This window comes from Dromaius novaehollandiae, chromosome 32 (assembly GCF_036370855.1).
Source record: "Dromaius novaehollandiae isolate bDroNov1 chromosome 32, bDroNov1.hap1, whole genome shotgun sequence".
Taxonomy (NCBI): Eukaryota; Metazoa; Chordata; class Aves; order Casuariiformes; family Dromaiidae; genus Dromaius; species Dromaius novaehollandiae.
Genome location: NC_088131.1, coordinates 1,091,625 through 1,112,202, shown reverse-complemented (window position 1 = coordinate 1,112,202; position 20,578 = coordinate 1,091,625). Strand labels below are relative to the sequence as shown.

Sequence of the window (20,578 nt, the reverse complement as noted above, 5' to 3'; positions counted from 1 at the left end):
CTTGCCCCACCTCTGGGAGGTGCTTCCTCGCTTCCCATGCAGATTAACTGTCATGCGCAGTCCGCCCTCTCGGAACCTTCCAGAAACGGGCTGGGGCATCTGGGGGTCTCCTGCTCATGCGCAGATGGCAAATGTGTACGTGCAGTTCGTGCCAGACATGCTGTTTCCCTAGAGGCGACCTTCTGCCCTTTTCGCACCCTTTTTCCCCCATGCAGGTGCACGAGGCTGTTTACCTCGCGGACGGCTCCCGGGGACGCCGGTGCAGCATTGCCCGACGCGCCTTGGCAGTAGCAGCTCTGCTGCAGCAGCAGCAATGTTGAGACAAAATTGCATTTAGTACCAGTTCTCTACACAAGCTCTCGGTGGGGATGAGGGTGGGGGTCTGAGCCCCCAAAGCCCAGCAGTCTTGCCCTCACCAATGCACGTCCCCGCGGGCTGGTGTCGAGGTGGCCGTGTCTAGACAGCCCTGGGCGGGGCTGAGGCCTCTGCAACCCCCGGGTCCCCCTCGGGCTCCAGCAGCCCCACAGCGGTGCTGCCAGAGAGGAGCAGTGAGGTCAGAGAAGAGCAGCCGTGTCACAGCAGCCTGGGGCAGGGCAAGGCGGGGCGGGCTGGGGCGACCTCACAGTGGGGCAGAGCAGCATCCTTGGCATTCGGGACACCGAGCTGCCTGCGGCCCCTGGGAGAAGGGCTCTCTCGGGCTGAGGGGGTGAAGCGCCTTTGGCCCAGAGGAGCTGCCGGCCCCTCGGCCTGCAGTGCATGCCTGTGCCCATGGAGCTGGAGGACTTGCAGCTCTGCTTGCGGCGGCACCAGGATGAACGCCGGGACCTGCTGGAGAAGCTGCTGGAGCAGGAGCAGGCTTGTGGCGTCCTGCGAGCAGCTAGCAGCGTGTTGGAAGAAGGGATGGATGGGTGGGCATGGCTCCATCCTGCTCGGGGCTGAGACTCGGGTCCCGGAGGCTGTCTGCAGCCCCTGCACGCCTTGGCCCTCGATGGGGGCCCTGCGGGGCTGGGTGGAGGTGGGGGGCGGGCCCTGCCACCCGTCCCGGAGGGCCCTGGGTGCTACCCGCCTGCCTGGGTGCCTGATCTCTGCCCCGGGGGTCTGCACTCAGCAGCCTCCCCTCTCCTCAACCCCGCAGGCTGCAGCGCTCCTGGGAGGGGGCTGAGGAGCCCGACGTGGGGCTGAGGGAAGAGCTCAGCACCCTCTTGAGCTGCCTGAAGGAGAGCGAGCAGGAGACAGCTGCAATGCAGGAGCAGCTCCGGGGCTTGGTAGGTGCTGGGGATGCCCGGGCGTGTGCACGGGGGGCTCCAAGGCCTGCTCCCCAGCACTGTCCCCATCCCTGCAGGAGCAGGAGAAAGAGGAGCTCCGCACCACCCTGCAGGAGCTCACCACCGAGGTACCGAGAGCCCCGTGCCAACACCCCCTCGGACACCCCTCTGGCTGCCCCACGACCCCCTCGCGCTTGGCCCTCACCCCCGGTTCATCTCCACAGCACTTCGCCTTGGCAGCGCAGCATGCCCAGAGCTCCCAGCAGCTGGAGAGGACCAAAGAAGTCCTCCCGCAGCTCCAGGTGAGGCAGATGCTCCGCTGTCCAGCTGGCTCCCCCAGGGACCCTGAGAGGGGTGGGGGGGACTGCGTGGTTTGGGGACGCCCAGTCTCAGCCAGGGCCCTGGGCCTAGAGCCCACACTGGTCCCTGGGGGTCCTCCAGCTCCCCCCACCGAGATGCTCCCACTGCCTCTTCTCTCCCAGGCAGAGCTGACGGAGGTGAAGGCCGAGGGAGACGCGGCCCGGAAGGAGCTCCACCAGGTCTGTAACCCCCGTGAAAACACCGCTTAGGCGGGCAGAGCTGCTGGGTGTGGTGCCAGCCCCCAAGGACGCCTGTGTCCCTGCCTCCCTGGCCCTGGCTGGCCTCGCAGCGCCCTGCAGACTGACTGGGCATCGCCAGTCCCACCTGGGCTCTTTGCAACGTGGCCCGGTTGCTTTGCAGGAGAAGCAGTCAGCAGCCAAGCTGGCAGAGGCCCTGCGGGAGCAGGCTGAGATCGAGAAGGTACGAGGCGTAGGAAGCAAGGCGGGACGAGGTCTTTGTGTGGGGAAAGCCCCCTCACGGTGGGCTTGGCGTGGACTACTGAGCAGGGCCCTTCCTTCGTCCAGGTGCTGAGGAAAGAACGCGAGTGCCTCCGGGAGAGACGCGAGGGCCTCCAAGGGCAGACAGTGGGGTGAGTGGGGACAGGCCCCCGCGCCCAACCTGTGGGGCGGGGCTCTGTGCAGCTCCCAGGTCTCTGTGTCCCCAGTCCCAGCTTGGGAAGGGCTGTGCCAATCCCGGACAACAGAGCCCCTGATCTCATCCTCCTCCGATGACATCTAAGCTGCTCCCAACCCCACTAGAATGCCTCTGGAGCACTCCCAACAGCCTCTGCGTGGCTTCAGACCTTCCCTGAACAGCGGTCGACCACTCGCACAAGCTCTAAAATCCTCTGCCGAGTGCTGAACAGCTCTGGGCAGCCCTAAGGGGCTCTGCAACAGCTTTCAGCCTCCCTTCGAGTCCTCCAAACCTTCTCGGAAGGGCCCAGTGCCTTTTCCAAAGTACCTGATGGAAAGAAAAACAAACAAACAACCCGCACACTGGTTGGCTCTTTGAAGCAGCTCTGAACAGCTCTGAAGAGCTCCAAGCCTCTCCTAAATGCCCTCCGAGCCTGACGTGGGAAGGGAGTGGAGGGAAGGGTGTTTTTGATGCTGGGAGCCTGGGGTGCCTTGCCTCAGCCCCAGCAGAGCCTGTCCAGCACCCCGGGTCCCTGTTCCCCATCTGGTGGTCCCAATGCCGGCCGAGCTCGCTCCTCACACCCCAACTGCCTGTGGTGCCCACAACAGGGGGAAGACGGAGCAGGCGGCCAGGCTGTCCACGTCACTTATGCGGGAGATGGTGGCTGTGAAGCTGGTAGGACGGACAAGCCCGACGTGGGCCTTGGGGAAGAAAGGGTGTGCAGGGCACCCGTTGGCTTTGGGGGCACTGGTCTCAGTGGGGATGAGGGTGGGGGTCTGAGCCCCCAAGGCCCAGCAGTCTTGCCCACACCGACACGTGTCCTGCTGTGCCTTGACCTGCAGGAGGAGCAGCTGGTGGCAAAGAGGCAGGGCATCACTTTTTGGCTGCAGTGAGTTGCCGCGTGGGGCTCGGCGTGCCAGGGCTGGTGTGCGGGGGGTGGGATGCCCAGGCTGGCGGTCCCAAGGCATCCATCAGCTTCTCCCTTCTCAACACGGACACAGCTCAGGATCCCTTCTCCCGGGGTTGCGGAGGTGGTGGTTGTTTCTGGGCTCAGTAGGGAGATGAAGAGCAGAGCCGAGATGCTTGGGCCCTTAAGCTGAGGCCCAGGAACGGGGCAGGGGGGTGGTGTGCCCAGCATGATGCAGGGTGCCAGTTGCTGGCCTGGTGGCATCTGCAGGTGATGTCTGGAAACAGATGAGACAGATTTCTCCCCTCCGCTGTCTTAACCCTCTCCTGGCCTGCAGGAAGCTGTTTGTGCTCCTCGCCTGCCTGCAGCTCGTGTTGCTCTGCCTGGTCCTGCTCACGAGGGACAGCATCAGCCGGGACCTGCCCTGCAGGCTGGCGTCCACCTTTGGGAGCTGCCCAGCGTGGCCACCACCCTTCTGATACCCCTGGCCTTGCACTGCGTGGGGTGGAGAGTGACAGGGACACTGGGCGCCGTGCAGACCCGCAAATGTCCAACCCTGCAGCACCACCCTTCTCCCGGGGCACCGCTGCACACATCTGGAATGGCATGTGCAGGCACACTGCACAACCAGCTGTGACTCCACCTCGCTGTGGAGGACGTTTGCCTGCCAAATACTTGCCACCGAGCTCACCCTGCCTTTAACAATAAAAAGCACAGCTGAGAACCCTGACTCCTCCCTCTGTGATTTTCCCTTGGAAAGAGACTGACTTGGTCATGGAATTTCAGCTGACTGATGTAGGACTGACGGGGGGTGCCAGGGGGATGCTGTGCTTGTCCAAACTCCTGTTTTCAACTGTAGCTTAAAAGCTGCCATTCCATCTTAACATGTCTGGCGATGGATTGAGCTGCCTCTAGCAAAGACTTACGCTGGCCGGGAAACACTGTAACACTCTGCTGTGCTCTTACTGGGAAACCAAATGTGAGCTGGAGTTAACTGGAAGTGGGCTGAACCAGCGATGTTTTGTGCAGTGACTTCCAGCTCTTCTTGTCCTATGCATTAATCCGCCTCAAACACTCCATGCTTCAGAGCTTTTCCAAAAGGAAGGTATTCATCCACAACTTCCAGCTTTGAAACCAGACTTCAGAAAGGAGATGATGTCTCATAAATGCAGTGTGTTAAGTTGAATACACTGTTTTTTGCTGCAAAGAAATGAAAAGTGGAAAGGCAAAATCTGTTAATAATTCAATACACTGAACCCCACGGAAAGGGCAGAGGCCCTCAGGGCCTTCTTTGCCTGAGGTTTTCCTGGTCCACTTTTCCCTCGGGAGGCCTAGAGAGAGCGGAGGGGGGTGAGAGTGTGTGCTATCTCCTGTCCTAGTCATCCCCCCCCCCCCCATTAACTGTCGGTGGGATTTCAGCAAAAAGAGGTGCAGAGAGAGAGGGACTGAGGGAGGAGTTAGTGATGGGAGGAAGAGAGAAATGGCCGCAAGGGGCTGGGTGAGCCTGGGGCCAGAGGGGAGCGTTTGGAGGAAACACTGCTGCGGGAGCTACGGACGGCACTGAAGAGCGAGGCTGTGGGGCAGCAGAGATGCCAGGAGGAGCAGAGGCCAGGATCACCTCCTCTCTGTTTCCAGGTGTGAGTCCTAAAGGGGCCTGAGGGGATGCCTCTGAAGGGACGGCGTGAGGGGGACCATCTCCACAGGGACACTGTGCTCATCCGGGGCATGTCAGCTGCAGGATCACATCAGGGGTCATGTCTATTGCCTTGGTGTCCTTGTACACTGTTTCTGTGTAGATCTGCATTGCACAGCTTCATTGTTTTGGTTTCTTGGCCTGTGCACAATGTTATCTTCTGGCAAGACGGGTCTACCCCTGGTACTGAGCAAGGGGCAAATCTCTGCAGGAATCTCAGTAGCAAATATCAAATTCCATCTTGACCTCGCAGCTGTGAGCCACATGGGTGGATGTGTGGCTTGTACCCTAATCATGTGCCTTATATCACAGCTAAGTCTCTCTGGTGCTAGTGAGATAGACAGTTTCTTGTGTGAACTCATGCCCATCATTAATCACTCCTGTGATGATCCTACAGTGATCCTGCTGCTGAGTTCCTTGATCTCTTTTATAGAAGCTCTTTTCCCATTTCTACTGAGCCTGGCCTCTTCTGTCTGCATCATCACCACCATCCTGAGAATCCCTTGCAATGCGGGGAGACAAAAAGCCTTTTGCACTTGCTCAGCTCATCTGACCAGGTACCAGCAGAATGAGAAAGGGGAAGCAAATAGTCTCTATTTTCTACACTCAGTCAAGCCAAGGATGCATGGTGACAGGACAAGAGTCAATGGGCACAGATTGCTTCAGAGGAAATCCCATCTTGATAGAGGAATAATTCTTCGCTGTGAGAACAGTTCAACACTGGAATAGGTTACGCAGCAAAGTGGTGGAATCTCCCTCGCTGGAAATGCTCCATACTTGGCTTGACAGGTCCCTGGACCACCTCATCTAAGGTCCTGCTTTCAACAGGAATTTGGAACACATGATCTCCTGGTGTCCTCCAACCTCAACTGTTCTGGACTTTTTCAGATTGTATACACACAGAGACACCATTTCTTTGGCTAACTACCTTTACTACAGATCAGAGGAACATATCTGGAATCTCTCCTAAATATGCCCGGCTCCATCTTTCAGCCACCTGGGGGTCTTTACACCTTTGTCTGGCTTTCTTTTTTTTTTTTCCTACATAGGAACTGCACCTCTGCTCAAGAGATTTGAATATCAACTTGGCATCTTGATTCTAAAAGAAAATCTCAGTTTTGCTCTGGAAGCAGAGTGGAAACACTCTGTGTGTGGGAGGTGGTGGTGTAAGGACTTAGAAAAGCCAGCGGCATTTGGGAGAACAGTGAGTGGGGAAGAGGAGCTGGTGGGTGAACTGAGTATGCAGTGGGATTGGGAGGGGAAGACACTGGAAATCTTGAAAGGGCTGGAAATGGGGCCAAATGGGTCTCTTGATCTTCTTCAGGCACGCCCTGATCCCCCTTTCCTGAGGGGCAGCAGAGTCCCATCCTTAGCCCTTTCCCTAAGTAGCACCCGTAGCCCTTCCCCATTCCCCGTGCAGCTCACCCCAGCCGCTTCCAGTCTGACTCCACATGCAGACAGCTGCTTTGCCATATTTGCTGTAAGGCGTTGGAGGAGCCACGGGAAGGCAGCGAGCAGAGCAGTGCCTGGGGAGCGTGCAAGCGGCAAGTGTCCTGCATCCCTCTCTTCTCGCTGGCACGTGGTTGTACCTAGCAGAACAGGCAGCTCTCGGGGGCAGAGACAGTGTGTTTGCAGACCAGCTGGCACAGCAGAGGTCTGGCGTCAGGCTGATGGCGGGTGCAGTGCTGAGTTGACCTGACAATGTCAGAAAGCCTTTCCAGTGCAGCTGCTCCCTCAGCTGATCTCTCTACCTCGGCCCTGGAAATGGAAGTGTCATCCTGCTGTCACTGTGCAGCTGCTCCAGTGCAAAGGCTCACAGCCAGGACTTGATGGTAATGAGGGAAAAGCAAGATCCACTGTCTCCTTTTGTCATTTGCGCCCAGGGTGACAGAGTGGAGATGTGCCATGACCTGGAGAGAGTCTTGCCAGGAGAGGAAAGCCATCTGCAGAAGCCTGCGAGCAGCCCAGGTGAGCTTCTCCTCTGTGAAGGTTTGCACTTTCCCGGTCGCTTGTGACTCGGTGCCAAACAGGGCCAGCAGCAGGCCTGTCAATGCCATTGGTGCTTGTGAGGTCGGTTGTGCCTCTGAACCCGGCAGGCCAACAGCACGCACACAGCTTTGGTGATGCTGGTGAGGCCTCTTGTGTCTCAGTGCCTCACAGACGGGGAGCAGGCCCATTGCTGCTGGTGGTGCTTTTGTGGTCAGCTGTGCGTCAGTGTGTGACTGGCAATCAGCATGCATGTTGCTGCTGTTTGTGCTTGTTTAGGTCAATTGTGCCTCAGCTGCTACCAGGCCAGGAGCAGCTCTATGGCTTCATGGCTGCCTGTGAGGTCACTTCAGCCTCCGCACCAGCTGAGAATCCAGCTCGATGCATATTGCTGATGTCCGTATTTGTGAAGTCATTTGGCCTCAGGATCTGCTTGGCCACCGGCAGGCACATTGCTCATTCCTGTACGCGTGAGGTGACCTTGGCTTCAGTGCCTGAGTAGACAGCATCAAGCACATTGCTGCCTTTGTGCTTGTGAGGTTCCTTCTGCCTCAGTGCCGGAGAGGCCAGCAGCAAGCACGTGGCTTGGATGCAGATGCTGAGGTCACTGTTGCTGAAGAATCGGACAGGCCAGCAGCAGAGCCATTGCTGCTCTTTCTGATTCTGAGCTCACTTCTGTGCGAGCACCTGGCAGAGCAGCGTTATGCAGAGCAGTGCTGTTTAGGGTCTGCGGGTCGTGCACCTCAGTCCGTGCTGGGCCAGCAACAGGCACGTGGCTTCAACGCAGACTGTGAGGGGATTTTTGTTTCAGGACTTGAGAGGCCAGTGCTAGGCACATGGCTGCTGTTCGTGGTTACGAGGTCACTTGTGCCTCCGTGCTGGATAGGCCGGTGCTGGTCATGTGGTTGCCATGTGTGGTCGTGAGGTCCTTATGCCTCTGTACCTGATAGGCCAGCAGCAAGCACATGGTGTCAATGCAGCTGTGAGGTCCCCTGGGCCACAGCGCCTGATAGGCCAGTAGCAGGCACAAGGCTTTACAGCTGCCTTGGAAATCCTTGTCCCATGGCTGCTGGTTGTGGCTGTGAGGTCACTTGTACCTCCCTGTCTGACAGGCCAGTGCTAGGCCCACGGTTGTTGTTCCTGGCTGGGAGGTCGTTTGTGCATCGGTGCCTGCTAGGCCACTGCTAAGGCCATGGCGGTTGTCTGTGGTTGTGAGTTCCCTTGTGCCTCAAAGCCCTCTAGCCCAGTGCTGGTCACATGGCTTTCTCTGTGCATTTGAGGTCGCTTGTGCCTCAGCGCCTGATAGGCCAGTGCTGGTCACGTGGCGGGTGTTTGCCTTTGTGAGGTCACTTCTTCCTCAGTAACTAAAAGGGCAGCGCTCGTCCCATGGCTGCTGGTTGTGGCTGTGAGGTCCCTTGTGCCTGAGGCCGCGAGAGGCCGGGGGTATGGCCCTGGCTGCTGGCTGCGCTCGTGATGTCACGTCTGCGTAATGCCGTTATAGGCCAGTGCTGGTCATGTGGTTGCTGTTTGCAGTTCTGAGGTCGCTTCTTCACCACTGGCCTATCAGGCACTGAGGGTCATGTAGCTGTTGCTTGTGGCTGTGAGGTACTAGGCCGATGGCTGGTGGTGGTGGGTGTGAGGTCCCTCGTGCTCCAGTGCCTAATAGGCCAGTGCTAGGCAAAGGGCTACTTTTTGCAGTCGTGAGGTCACTTCTGCCCGAGGCCCTTGATAGGCCAGTGCTATGGCTGTCATATACAGAAGGGGAGGCTCACTGGCCACCATTACAGGGTCCGACCCTAGGCTCCCACTGAGAAGTTCAGAGCCAAATCAAAGCAAATTAAATAAATAAATGTTAATGGTGCACATGCAGTAATTACAGCTTGAGCTGGGTGCCTCTGAAGACGGACACCGAACAAAGAAATCCCTGGGCAATTACAACTTTTCAGTCTCAGTTCTCCACCCCTCACGTGGTAGTTCAGACCAATAGTAACATTCAGGTCTGCGGTCTTCCCGTTCCTTAGTAGGTCCCATCGTTGTCCCTAGGCAGGCTGTTTCTTTCCCTATTTTTGCTGTTGCAGTTTCTGCTGACGGATGTGCCATCGTTCCTTGTTGGGTCCCACTGGTGTCTCTCAAGGTCCTGACGAGGAGGAGGTCATTCCAGACCACAACAAGCAGCACTGCCCCAGCAGTGAGAGCAGGCTTTGTTCCTCAAGGTCCCGATGCCCTGCACAGGCCTTATTTCAAAGGCTCGACATCCTCCCTTTCCGAGTGTGGGACACAGGAATGCAGACTGCTTGGCACTCCCTCCTCTTTCCAGCTCGAACCAGCTCTGGGGCCCTTTCTTACGGAACTAGGTGAAAGTTGCTCATGGTCTCTGAGGGCGGCCTAAGGTTTCAGCAAGTTCAGCTCCTCATGCTAAGCAAGTTTTCTCTAAGTTGTGCTAAGCAGCTACCTCTAGACAGTTGCAGTTCAATAATAGCCTTCACAAGGTCACTTCTGCTTTAGTGCCGGATAGGCCAGTACTGGTCACATGGCTGTTGTTTGGGGTTCTGAGGTCACTTCTGCCTGAGGCTCTGCTAGGCCAGTGGTATGGCCATGGCTGCTGGCTGTGCTTGTGAGGTCACTTCTGCCTAGTGCCATTATAGGCCAGTGCTGGTCATGCGGTTGCTGTTTGATGGTTTGAGGAAAGGTCTTGTGAGACCAAGTAGAGAGCACATGAACCTGTGTGCAGCAGTCAGCTAAACAAGGCTTGTCAAAGCCTAAGTTAGAGCTTGGAAACCACACTAGTGTTTCAGAGCACGGGTAACTGGCTTCCTCAGTTTGCTGCTCAGTTAGCAAGAGCAGCCTATTTTTTAATTTCCGAGTCCTAGCTGGGAAGGGCAGGGTTGTTTCAGTCTGTTTTCACATCAGTGGCAACAGCTGCAAGAGAGGAAGCTGACAGAAGACATGAGAACTAGCAAACACAAGAAAGCAGCCAAGGAATGAACACAAGAACAGCAACAACTCTTCTCCCACATCAGGCTGCAGCCCTCACAGCGCTGAGGTTTCAGCCAACCACAGCAGGCATTCTCCACACCAAGGCACCTAAGGCAGGAGCCTGGAAGCTCTTGAAGGTGGTGAGCTTCAAAGGGAACTCAGCTGACAACACGAGGACAAACGGAGGTGACCATACCGGAGTCAGGCAATCATAAGTCCATGCTGTGCATTTGACAGGTTGCTACATGGCTGCTGGCATCCCGGTCTGCCTAAGGAAGGCAAAGAAACCACGGGGCCGTTAGGATAAAATACGCAGATCTGCAGTAGAATCTCCTTCTTGTTTGAACCTGGGTAAACCAAACACACAAAACCCCCCCTTTTTTTCCTCAGACTGCAGCATTAGTCTGCAGGCTTTAGTAAAGTACTGTTTTGCTAGCCCTTTCCAAGCCAAGCGCGAGAAAGCAAGGTCAGAGTGTTTGACTAGCAGACAATGCACAAAGTCTTGCTCAGGACTAAAATGGAAGGCTATTTTGTACACCCCATCAGCCAGCAAATTCCTCCCTTTCCGTACTCCCCTGTTCCTTTTAAGGGATGGCTGCTCTCAAAATGTGCAGCCAGGTGCTACTGCTTCCACAGTTAAATAGAGGCAAGAGAGCCACCAAGTTGCTTTGCTTTGAACAAGCATTAAGCAGCCCATCAAAGCCTCCCTATATAGCTCTTCAGCTGAGATTGAGACTAAGAAGTCTCATTTCCATGGTTAAGCTTGGATTTCTGATCTCAGTCCTTATCACAGCGGAAAGTCAAAAAGATGCACCACATATCTCACAAAACACGTAGGAGAGGACTAAACACATGTTGCGATCTTGTACCCTAAGTCAACTAAGCTTGTGCACTGTGGCCTTTCAAGTGTTACTGAACAGATGAGAGGCAAAGGATTAAAACAGCAGAGTGCAGAGTGCTCAGAATGACACAGAAACGAAATAAATGACCGCAGGAAACCTCTGTGAAACTGCCATTTGTTGAAGAATGCTGCTCCTTCCCATGGAAGACACAACTGGCATGAAGGCATTCCTCACTCAACAACATACATGTAAGAGTGCAAACATTTAGGGTTGACAATACTCAGTCGGCTTTCCCTAAAATGGAAATAACGAACACCACAAGCTTAGCCCTGCCCTGGCCTGCTGCATGGGTCTGTCCTGGTCACGAGCATTTTCTGCTAGTCGGTAACGCCTGAGAGAAGCAGGGAAAGACAGAAATGGGTTGTTTCACTGTTGTCACACTCAGTTCTGATGAATCCGCCTCCTGATTAAGAAAGGCTTTTTGCAGTACTACATGTGGCTACAACCTCTGTTGCATCCATGAACAAGAGCAACCACCACGTCAGCTTCCAGCACCACTCTTTCAGAGCAGCAAGACTGGGGAGAAGGAAGAGCTCAGGTCCTTTCCCACTCTCCTCCCTCAACACATGGCAAGAGCCCTTTTCTTTCACTGTATCCGTTTCATTATTTCCTTAGTTGAAAAATGGGCAAGCCACCAGCACCTCCTCTGTAAAGCACTTGGTGATCCACTGGGGAGGTAGACTGCAAGCTAGGTGCTATCCTGCTAGGGAAAACAGGAACATTTCCAACCATACTCGCATCCAAGCACAGTTAGCTCACTCAAACTAAAGCCCAGCACACTGAGTTACAAATGGACATCTTAAAGATGTTCACTTGCTTTTTAGAGGCTAGTCAGGAAGGTGACTCTCTCCATTTGGAAAGGAGGATCATTAAAACCACACAGACTCTGAACACCAGGCAAATACACAGACATTGAAGATGCCCCTATAGATGATGCCCTTCTCCTCCAAAAAAGGAGTATTTGTGTTGTCACCAAGGATGGGACTGTTCACTCCTGCTAAAGCTTTGGGACTAACATGCAGTTCATGCTGAGGTATGATGTATGCCGGGAGCAGTGCCATAGGCTAAAGCAAGAGCAGCACACACACCTGTGACGCTGTGCTCCTTCCCACCTCACTGTGCTCTCTGCCCCTCAACCTGGCCTCCCCATAAACAGCACGTAGGCAGGGGCTAATTGAGCATGCGCCAACTAAGGCCCATCTAGCATGCAAGTAGGACTATGAGTCAATCATCTCCTCCCCCATAAAGAGGGGGCAGCCCAGAGCCCATGGAGCTCTCCTGCATGGCAGCAGGCCGCACTGCAGAACCTCCTCTTGAGCAGGGATGCCTCTCAAGGTTACTCCTTGAGGCCGAGAGATTCCTTACCCGCAACAGATCCTCAGTAGGTGACTAATAGCATGCTGAAACTTTGAAAACTTTGGTAAGTTACATCTTTGATTGATTGTGCACATAATCCTTTAGTCATAAACCATTGGCCTTGCAGACTGAGGATGGTGGTTGCTGCCTGTGGGAGTATGAGACATTCTGGGATGCTGGGAAGAGCATTTTGGGATTGTGCAAGACTTACTATGGAATGTTTAAGGAAAGACCAAAGGCGGGAAAAGGGATGGATTAAGGTGTTTTGAGGGGCTACAAGCATGAGAAAATAAAGGGGAAAAGGGGATGAAAGGAATGGATGACATGTGAACAGAGTGCTGGTCAGTACGCTTGACATGCCCTGCGCCTGATGTCCCCCAGCCTCTCCTGCCTTCTCATTAAACTCCATTTTCTGGGCTGAGGGGGCTGTCTCTTCTGTGTGCAGGTGTCTGTGAGAAGGTCTCAGTGCCAGCCACTGCGGTGGGGAGCACGAGTCATAGGGGCCCATGTGCTGGGATGCCAGCAGCTGGAGAGACTGTGCTGCCTCCATTCCCCTGATATCCATCAGCCTTGGCCTGCATCCTCCGGGAGTCTGAACCCACAGAGGTGGTCCTCAGCCCCTCCATATGTGAATCCTATTCTCAGCACATGTCGCACAAAAAACCCTTCCCAGTTCTCCAAAAAAGGTGAGGGTTCTTTCCTGCAAACTTAAAGGCCTTAGGACAACGCACTGTATGCATTAAAGTAAGGCACGCACTCCTGTACTTCATCTTCGAACCTCATTTCTAACACTTCATCCTCGGACCTCTGAAACTACCAAAAATAGAGCAAGAGAGTGGTTTACAGCATCTCTGGAGATGAACTTCTGTGCCTCCTTTCTTCCACCCTGAAAAAGCATGTGATGGCTCCCTTACATGCCCTGTGTGCGTGGGAAATGCCCTGGGCTCTGCAGAGATGCTTTTGCAGCCTCTCAGAAGTAGTTCTGAAGTGATTCTCAATGAAAACATGACCCAGGCTCTCATAAAAGCGTCACAGGTACTGCTAAAGCAAGCGGGAAATTGCTACAAATACTTTGGGCCTTGATGTTCAGTCCTCATGGCAGATACGCTTAATGATACCTAGGTGTAAGAATTCTGTTCCATGTTTGGAGATTTTGGAGCCTCATTGAAAGAACAATCCAAAGAGGAATGTGACTATCATCAGGGTGAGGTTCTGTTTGCTCTACCTGGTTAATGGCAGGCAGCAACGGGCATGAAATGGGAAAGCAGCTTTGCTGAAAAAGGTGAAAGATGGAAAAACAAATGGATTGCCATCCTCGCCTCACAGGGCAATACACCGGATGCCCATCCTGTAATAGCTGCAGAGTAGCTCATCTGCCTTTTCACAAGGCACTTCCAGAGAGCAATTGCTTTCCCCCTTCCTAGGAGGACACTTTGGACCGACATGAACTGTGATCCCAGATTTCCTCTTTGCATCCGCTGGCCTTAATGGGAGTCTGGGGAGCCCTCTCAGACGGAGGCATCAAGACGGGAGACATAAATGCTTGGGGAGATGTTGCAGGATTCACTTCATCCAAGGGCAGGATTCCATGGGAGGGCAGCAGGATTTAAGGCCTGGGGTGGGGAGCATGTTGAGGGAAGGGGTGATGTGGGGGCCTAATGGACTCGGGTTTGGGAGAAGAAATGGGGGATGGTTGTGAAGGGCCCAGCATGGGGGGGGGGGGGGGGCAATATTTTGTAACAGGGGAATCTGACCCATGCTCAGCATATTTGGGGGGTGGTTCCTGGTCTGGGTCAGAGGGGCACCCAGTATCAGCTGGGGAGAGGGGTCTGTTCAAAACTTGGCAAAATGGGAGGATGCTGTTGTGGGAGGGGGAAGGGGTCTGTGCAGCACCCAGCCAAACCCCAAAGCTCAGTCTGGGTCCCTGGGGTGTTCCCCACTTCCAGCCCTACTGTGATCTCCCTGGGGAAGCTCTGGAGCAGGTTGTGCTAGGAGTGACCTGTGCAGGGGAGTTGAAGGATGCTCTGCACCACATCAGAGTGGGGCCTGTGTTCACTATCCCACAAGGACACCCTCTTGGACACCAGGACTATGAGCAATAATCCCAGAAGTGGCTGGAGCTATTACCCCTCCATCCTGCTTTGGCCTTGGACCCTGGGTCCTGGCTGTCGATCAGGAGGAAAGCTGTGCTCCCAGCAGGGACCTGGAAGGAGCATGAGTTTGATAACGGAGCCTCCTGACCTTCTCAGTTAGTTCACGATATGAGGTCAGTGGTGTTTGTTTGGGGATGATCTTCCCTCCAGATCTCCTTGCCTGATCCATTTCTGGGAGATCCTCTGTTCTTGCCTCTGAGCTGGAAGGTTTCTGACCACTGAACTCCTGCTGGTCTTGTCTGCGGGAGAAGAGAAGAGAGGAGGCACCAGCCCACTGAGCATGGCATAGGCACATTCCATCTCCATAGCTTGCAAGACAGAGGCTGGACAAGGAGGCAGAACCTGGGCAAGAGACTAGCTGATTCGGAGGGCTATGATGGTTGTAGATTTCCTTTCCAAAAGAGGTTGCATTTATTTATTTATTTATTTATTTATTTATTCAAGATGAAAGGGCTCTGGCTATGGGGTGAGACATTCTTTAGGGGTGACTGTTAGGTCAGATCATCCCAAAACGTTTCCCATGGAGGTTTACTGCACTGGTGGCTTCCCCTTCCAAAGAGCATCTGGCCTTCAGGAGGTGTTAAAACTGCCTCATGTGAAATGTCTCCTCCTCCCTTAATGCGGGTGGGGGGCAGCTGGTGTGGAGCTTCAATGCAAAGCAGCAGCATGCCGGGGGTGGAAGCAGGGAGAAGCTACAAAGGAGGAACTGAGAAACATGGCCCAGGCATGGAGGGATGGTGTCAGGAAAGCCAAAGCTGAAGCTGAGACTTTAAAAGGATGTCAAGGACATCCGTTGACAGTAGTCAAAGGCTGAACAAGGAAAGACTGACGCCCTACTGAATGGAGTGGGTGGCTTAGTGACAGCAGACACACAGAAGGCTGAAGTACTCCGCTGTCATTAGTGACAAGGTTCAAGAAGGAGCAGTAGGACTAGCAGTGGACGAGGCCTGAGTAAGAGGTTAGTTATGAGAACTCAACTTCTAAAATCCATGGGACCCAACAGGCTAAATCCAAGCATGCTGAGGGAATTCACCAATGTTCTTGCCAGGACTCTCTCTATCATTTTTGTGAGGTGGTGGTGAAGAGGGCAGGCGTACCCAATGCCCAGAAGAAAGCAAAATTTGAACACCTCATCAGAACAGGCCATTCTTTTAATCATTCTTCTAATAATCCAAGGAACAACAGGCTGCTCAGCCTCACTGCAGTGCCTTGGAAAATCATGGAGTGAGTCCTCTTGAAATACATTTGTGAGCACATGGAAAAGAATGTGACTGGTAATAGTCAGCATGGGTTTCCCAAGTTGAACTCTTGCCCCAACAACCTTATTACCTTCTAGGATAAAACAACTGGATCAGTGGAAGAGGGAAGACCAGTGGATGTCACTCACCTTGTCTTTAACAAGGCCTTCCATGATCTCTCAAGTCAGGATGTGATGTCTAGATGGATGGACAACCAGAAGAATAACACTGGTTGGGTGACTGGGCTCCCAATAGACTGTTTGATGGGTTGTACTCTACCTGGGGGCCATTAACATGTGCAATCCCTCAGGGGTCTCTCCTGGGATCTGTCTTATTTTACATCTTGATCACTCACCTGGAGGATGTCCGCAGAACAGAACAAACTTGGTGGATACCAGTCAATATGCTCAAAGACAAGGCAGCCATCCAGAGGGACCTCCACAGTCTCGATGAACAGGTAGCATGACATCACATGAAATTCAAGAAAGACAGATGTCAAATTTTGTCTCTGAGAAGTAAAAACCCCTTGCAACAAAATATGCTGGGGCCAGATTTCAGGGAGCAGCAACAGCTGGCTGCTCCCGGAGGGATAGCATGCTGGGAGCCAAGTGGGATAGAATGGTTGACAGGACAGGGGCCCCACCAGCCGGGGCCCAGCCCCACCATACCTGAGCAAGACGAGCAAGGCAGACCTGGAGATCACAGCCAGGTTCAACCAAGACTCCATACCATCAGGCAAATTCTTGGTGACGAGGAGGGTCCAAGGTCAAGCTGGGAACACAAGTCAGCAAATCAGGATCAGGTCCAGTGACAGTAACCAAGGTCAGACAAAGCCCCGTAATTGCAGGGCAGTCACAGAGAGATGAGGTAGGTCCAAGGTCAACTCAGAAAGTCAGGCCGCGAGTCAGACTCCGGATCAACAGGATCCGTGGTCAGGAACAGGCACAGCTGTAATACAGCTGCAGACAGGCACACTTGCAACCTAACTCAAGATGGGACAGAAGATGAAGGCCTGAGCTTAGATGGGACTCCTGGACTGTGGGCAGGGGTGTGTGTGCAGGCCTCTGGTGAGTCTAGTCAGGACCATGAAAGCCTGTTAGTGCAACCAGGGCTCTGTCAACAGACTGGCCTGGAGCAACTATGCAGAAAAGGCCCTGGAGGTGCTGATGCATGGACAAGTGAGCGTGAGCCAGCAGCGTGCCCTGGCAGCGAGGAAGGCCAACAGCCTCCTGGGCTGAATGCGCAGGAGCACAGCCAGGAGATGGAGGGAAGTGATCACCCCCCATTACTCAGTGCAATCAGATCACATCTAGAGTGCCATGACCAGTGCTGGGTCCCAAATAACGGAAAGACAATGACAAAGTGGAGTGAGTTCAGCAGAGGAACATCAAGGGGGCTGTAGCACTTCCCTGTGAGGAAAGGCGATGGAATGGGGGTTTTTCAGCCTGGAGAAGAGATGGCTTTGGAGAGGGGGAGAAATAACATCATCCATCCAGTGCCTACAAAGTAGCTGTTAAGAAGACAGAGCCAGGCTCTTCACAGCAGTGCAAGTTTGGAGGATGAGAGACAGTGGGCATAAGGTGAAACAGGAGACGTTCAGACTGGATGAATGGAGAAACTGCTTCCCCATGAGACAGTCGAGCATTGGAAGAGGTTGCCTGGGGAAGCTGCGTAGTCTCCATCCTTGGAGCTTTTCAAGGCCCAATGGATAAAGCCTGAGCACTTTTATCCGACCTAACCTGACTGGAGCTGGACTAGAGACCTCCTGAAGTCCCCCCAAAACAGAGTTATTCTTTGATCCTTTGACACATATCTCGAGGGCTATTTATAATGCTTTTGGATATTTGAGAAAGATCGAGGGGCGGGAGAGGTACAAACTGGTTGGCTGGTGTCGTTTTCACCTTAATTCAGTCCAAGGGCATCGCGAACTTGGTCGCTGGTCCTAAGGGGAGGGAGGTCGTCCTGAATGACTCACTTTGGGCCTTGACAGTCCCCTTCCCATTTGTAAAATGGGATAAACATGCCAGCCATGTAGTGTGCTTTGGAATATTCATCTGTGTGAAACTTGCTATAGAAATGCCAGGGAACTTTACTGCTGTGACTGAATTGCTTTAAAAAGTGTATTAATATTCCTGCAGCACTGGCTCAGCTCGTCAGAGGTATTAGCAGTCACTAGAAGAGGCCGTGATACACCTCTTATTTGCAAACACGAGCACATTTCTATGCTCAGTAGTGAAATTCCTCCTTAAAGCACAAGGCGGTGCTGGTGCCCCTTTTGCTGTAAGAAAGAGGCGCAGGAGGGAGCCCTGCAGAAACCCATTGCTGAGTAGTATTCCCTTCAGTACAAGTGGATCAGAGAGCAGACTCAGAAGTACCTCATCTCTGGTCAGAATATTTTGCCTTGTGATGCTCACTTTCCCCATAGACCCACCCCCCTTTTTTTTAAGGATTTTTCAAGCTAACTGCAGATTCTAAAACTGGATTTGCTAGTCCTTCCTTCCCTCAGTAGAGTTTAGTGTGTAAATGCAAGAGTAGATCTGAGGCTGCTTTCTGGCAGTAAACTCTCCCACTGCAGGCTGCAGATTTCATTTTTGGCTCAATGACTGTCATTAAGTGGCACTACCTATCAAACTGTGGAAATCTGTAATTCCAGCATCAAAAAAGCTTGGTCTGCAGAGCATTCAGGCGTGGAATCATATGAAAAAGGTGACTCAACTTGGCCCTTAAGGTATGGGTTGATTGCCCTACCCATCCCAGCTGCTGCTGGGAGAAAAAAACATCACACCCGCATAGCTTTTTCTGGAGTCATTGAGCACAAAATCCCATAGTGCCTATTTCTTTTCAGGACAGGACCAATAAAGTAGTTCTTGTAGGACAGCGGGTACCTACTTCTAAGACTTTCTTGTAGATTAGTAGGCTCTGTGGATGCAAAGAGTTCATCTGTACCAGGACATTAATCTGCCAAGCCGCAAAAACTTGCTTTCTCTGCTGTTAAATAGACTAGACTAAATTAGACTAGTCCTCCACATGGTTTTGGTCTGCAGCAACAAGGGCTTTCCTAAGCAACTCCTGAGCAAACTTTGGGACTTAGTGAGCAGTTTAGATGCAGCCGCTCTGTTCCGGAAGTTAGGAGACATAAATAATACAGATATGGCAGTTTGTTCCAGTTGGCCTCAGGGATAGTAAAGCTCTGCCGCTGTTTAATTTCCTTACATAGATGTATCATGCTACATCCAGGTGGAGGCACTTTGAGTACTGCTAGAAGTGGAAGGCCTATCTGCTGTGACTTTTTTCTCTTTCTCTATCCACTCATGTTTACTGTTTTATTTTGTATTGCCTGTTTCTTACAGCTTTCTCAGACTCTGCCAGTAGAGATGGTTTTGTAACAAACAGCACAATAGACCCTGACCTGATTAGTCTCCGCTCACCATAGAAATGATGTTAAATCAGACTTTGCTTTGGACCTGAAGTACCTCTATCTCCCTTTTCAAATTACATTAGGTTGGAAATGGGAAGGGAAGAGAATGTGGCAAAAAAATCATGCAGTAACATGTCTCAGGCAAGACTTGCCATGCTTTCTTCAGTAATATGTTGTGATATGTTATTGAGACTTAATTCTGAGGTGGAAAGTTAAGTATACTGATGTTTGCATTCTGTGGCTAGCGTTTCTCTAATGGAGCTGGCATCTGTATTTTTTTTAGAGTCCTCAGCAAGTGATCAGAAGAAATTTAGTCTTGAAGAAAAATCCAAATCTTCCAGGAAACGTGTCCATTATATGAAGTTTGCGAAAAGTAAGAGGAATTTTGTTGCTGTTTCATAACCTCTAGCCAAGATCAGAAAAACACATATGTCAAGATGATCCGTTACCTTCTGCAGTCTAAATTTGGCAAGTAAAATCTTAGTTTAGAAATACCCCCTGAAGCAGCCTGCTTAAAGCTATAATACGCTGTTCCTTTCTTATTTTGGGCAACTTTGGATAGCTTTAGGCTAATATTGTTGAATAAATCAATTTTTGCCTGTAGGAACCATCAGCTAAGCAGAGGAATGATAAATATTCTGGGTGATGTGTGCGTGGGCAAGCAATGAGAAGGGGGATGCAAAGCTGATAACATTTACTTGGGCATCTGTACAGCACTATCCTCTGCAATCTCCAGTAACCCCTGCTAAGAGATCATGTGGATAAGATCAGATCAGATGGATCAGATTAAACCTGCATGGAGGAAAAGGAAAGCCTTCTTACATCTACCAGATGTGAATTAGGGTGAATTAGGACAGGAATCAGTGGCCAAAAAAACCAACAGTGGAGTGTGGATGATCAGCCCTTGCTACCACAAGAAACAAAATGAAACTAAATCAAACAAGAATTCAAGCAAAAATAAGGACTATATCAAAGTGCCAAGATTTTGTGGCTAGTGGATAGTCACCTGCATGTGTCAGGTATGGCCAAAGTAGGAAGAACCATTTCAAGGCGTTCTTCCCCCTTGGTTCAAGGGGGGAGCAGGAAGCACAGCTTCAACTCCAGAGTAGGTGATAAGGCCTCAGTGTTGCCACTGCACCCATGTTTAGCCAACTAGAAGATAAGTGTGGTGGTTGCCTAGGGTCCCTTCTCCCATCTTAAAGCAGGCATATGATAGATCGCTTTCCAGAAGTGCCCGTCTTTTCCTACTGACTACAGTATGGATCTAGACAGCTGCCTTAGGCTAGATGTCTGCATTAGAACAGCTGAAGTTTGGAGACCCCAGCCATCTACACTGGTTGTAGCAACACGGACAATGGTTGAGCTTTTACCCACAGGAATCCCACAGGATCTTTTACCTACCGAAGCCAAAAGCCATGAAAGGTTACACGTATCTTCCTGAGAGATTCACTCTTCACCTATTCCAAGTCATTGTCTCTGAGTTGCTTTCTGCACTAAGGACCCGGAGTGTTTTATGCCAGCTTGGTTTCTGCATGTGCTCGCTGGGGCTGGAAGTATCTCCACTTGGCCAGTTCCTGATCTTTGATCTCACATAGAAAGAAAGAAGGGTGGAGGATCCACTGAGTTGAGTTTTCCCTCCAACACAGTGCTCCTGTCCCTCAGACCTCAGACATCAGTTTTTGACGTACCTC

At 52.5% G+C, this 20,578-nt stretch overlaps 1 pseudogene; it reads left to right on the top strand.

Moving 5' to 3' along the window:
* LOC135324582 (PIN2/TERF1-interacting telomerase inhibitor 1-like) overlaps positions 1 to 19,302 on the top strand; it is a 104,903-nt pseudogene extending 85,601 nt beyond the window's left edge.
* Positions 19,303 to 20,578: the final 1,276 nt, after the last annotated feature.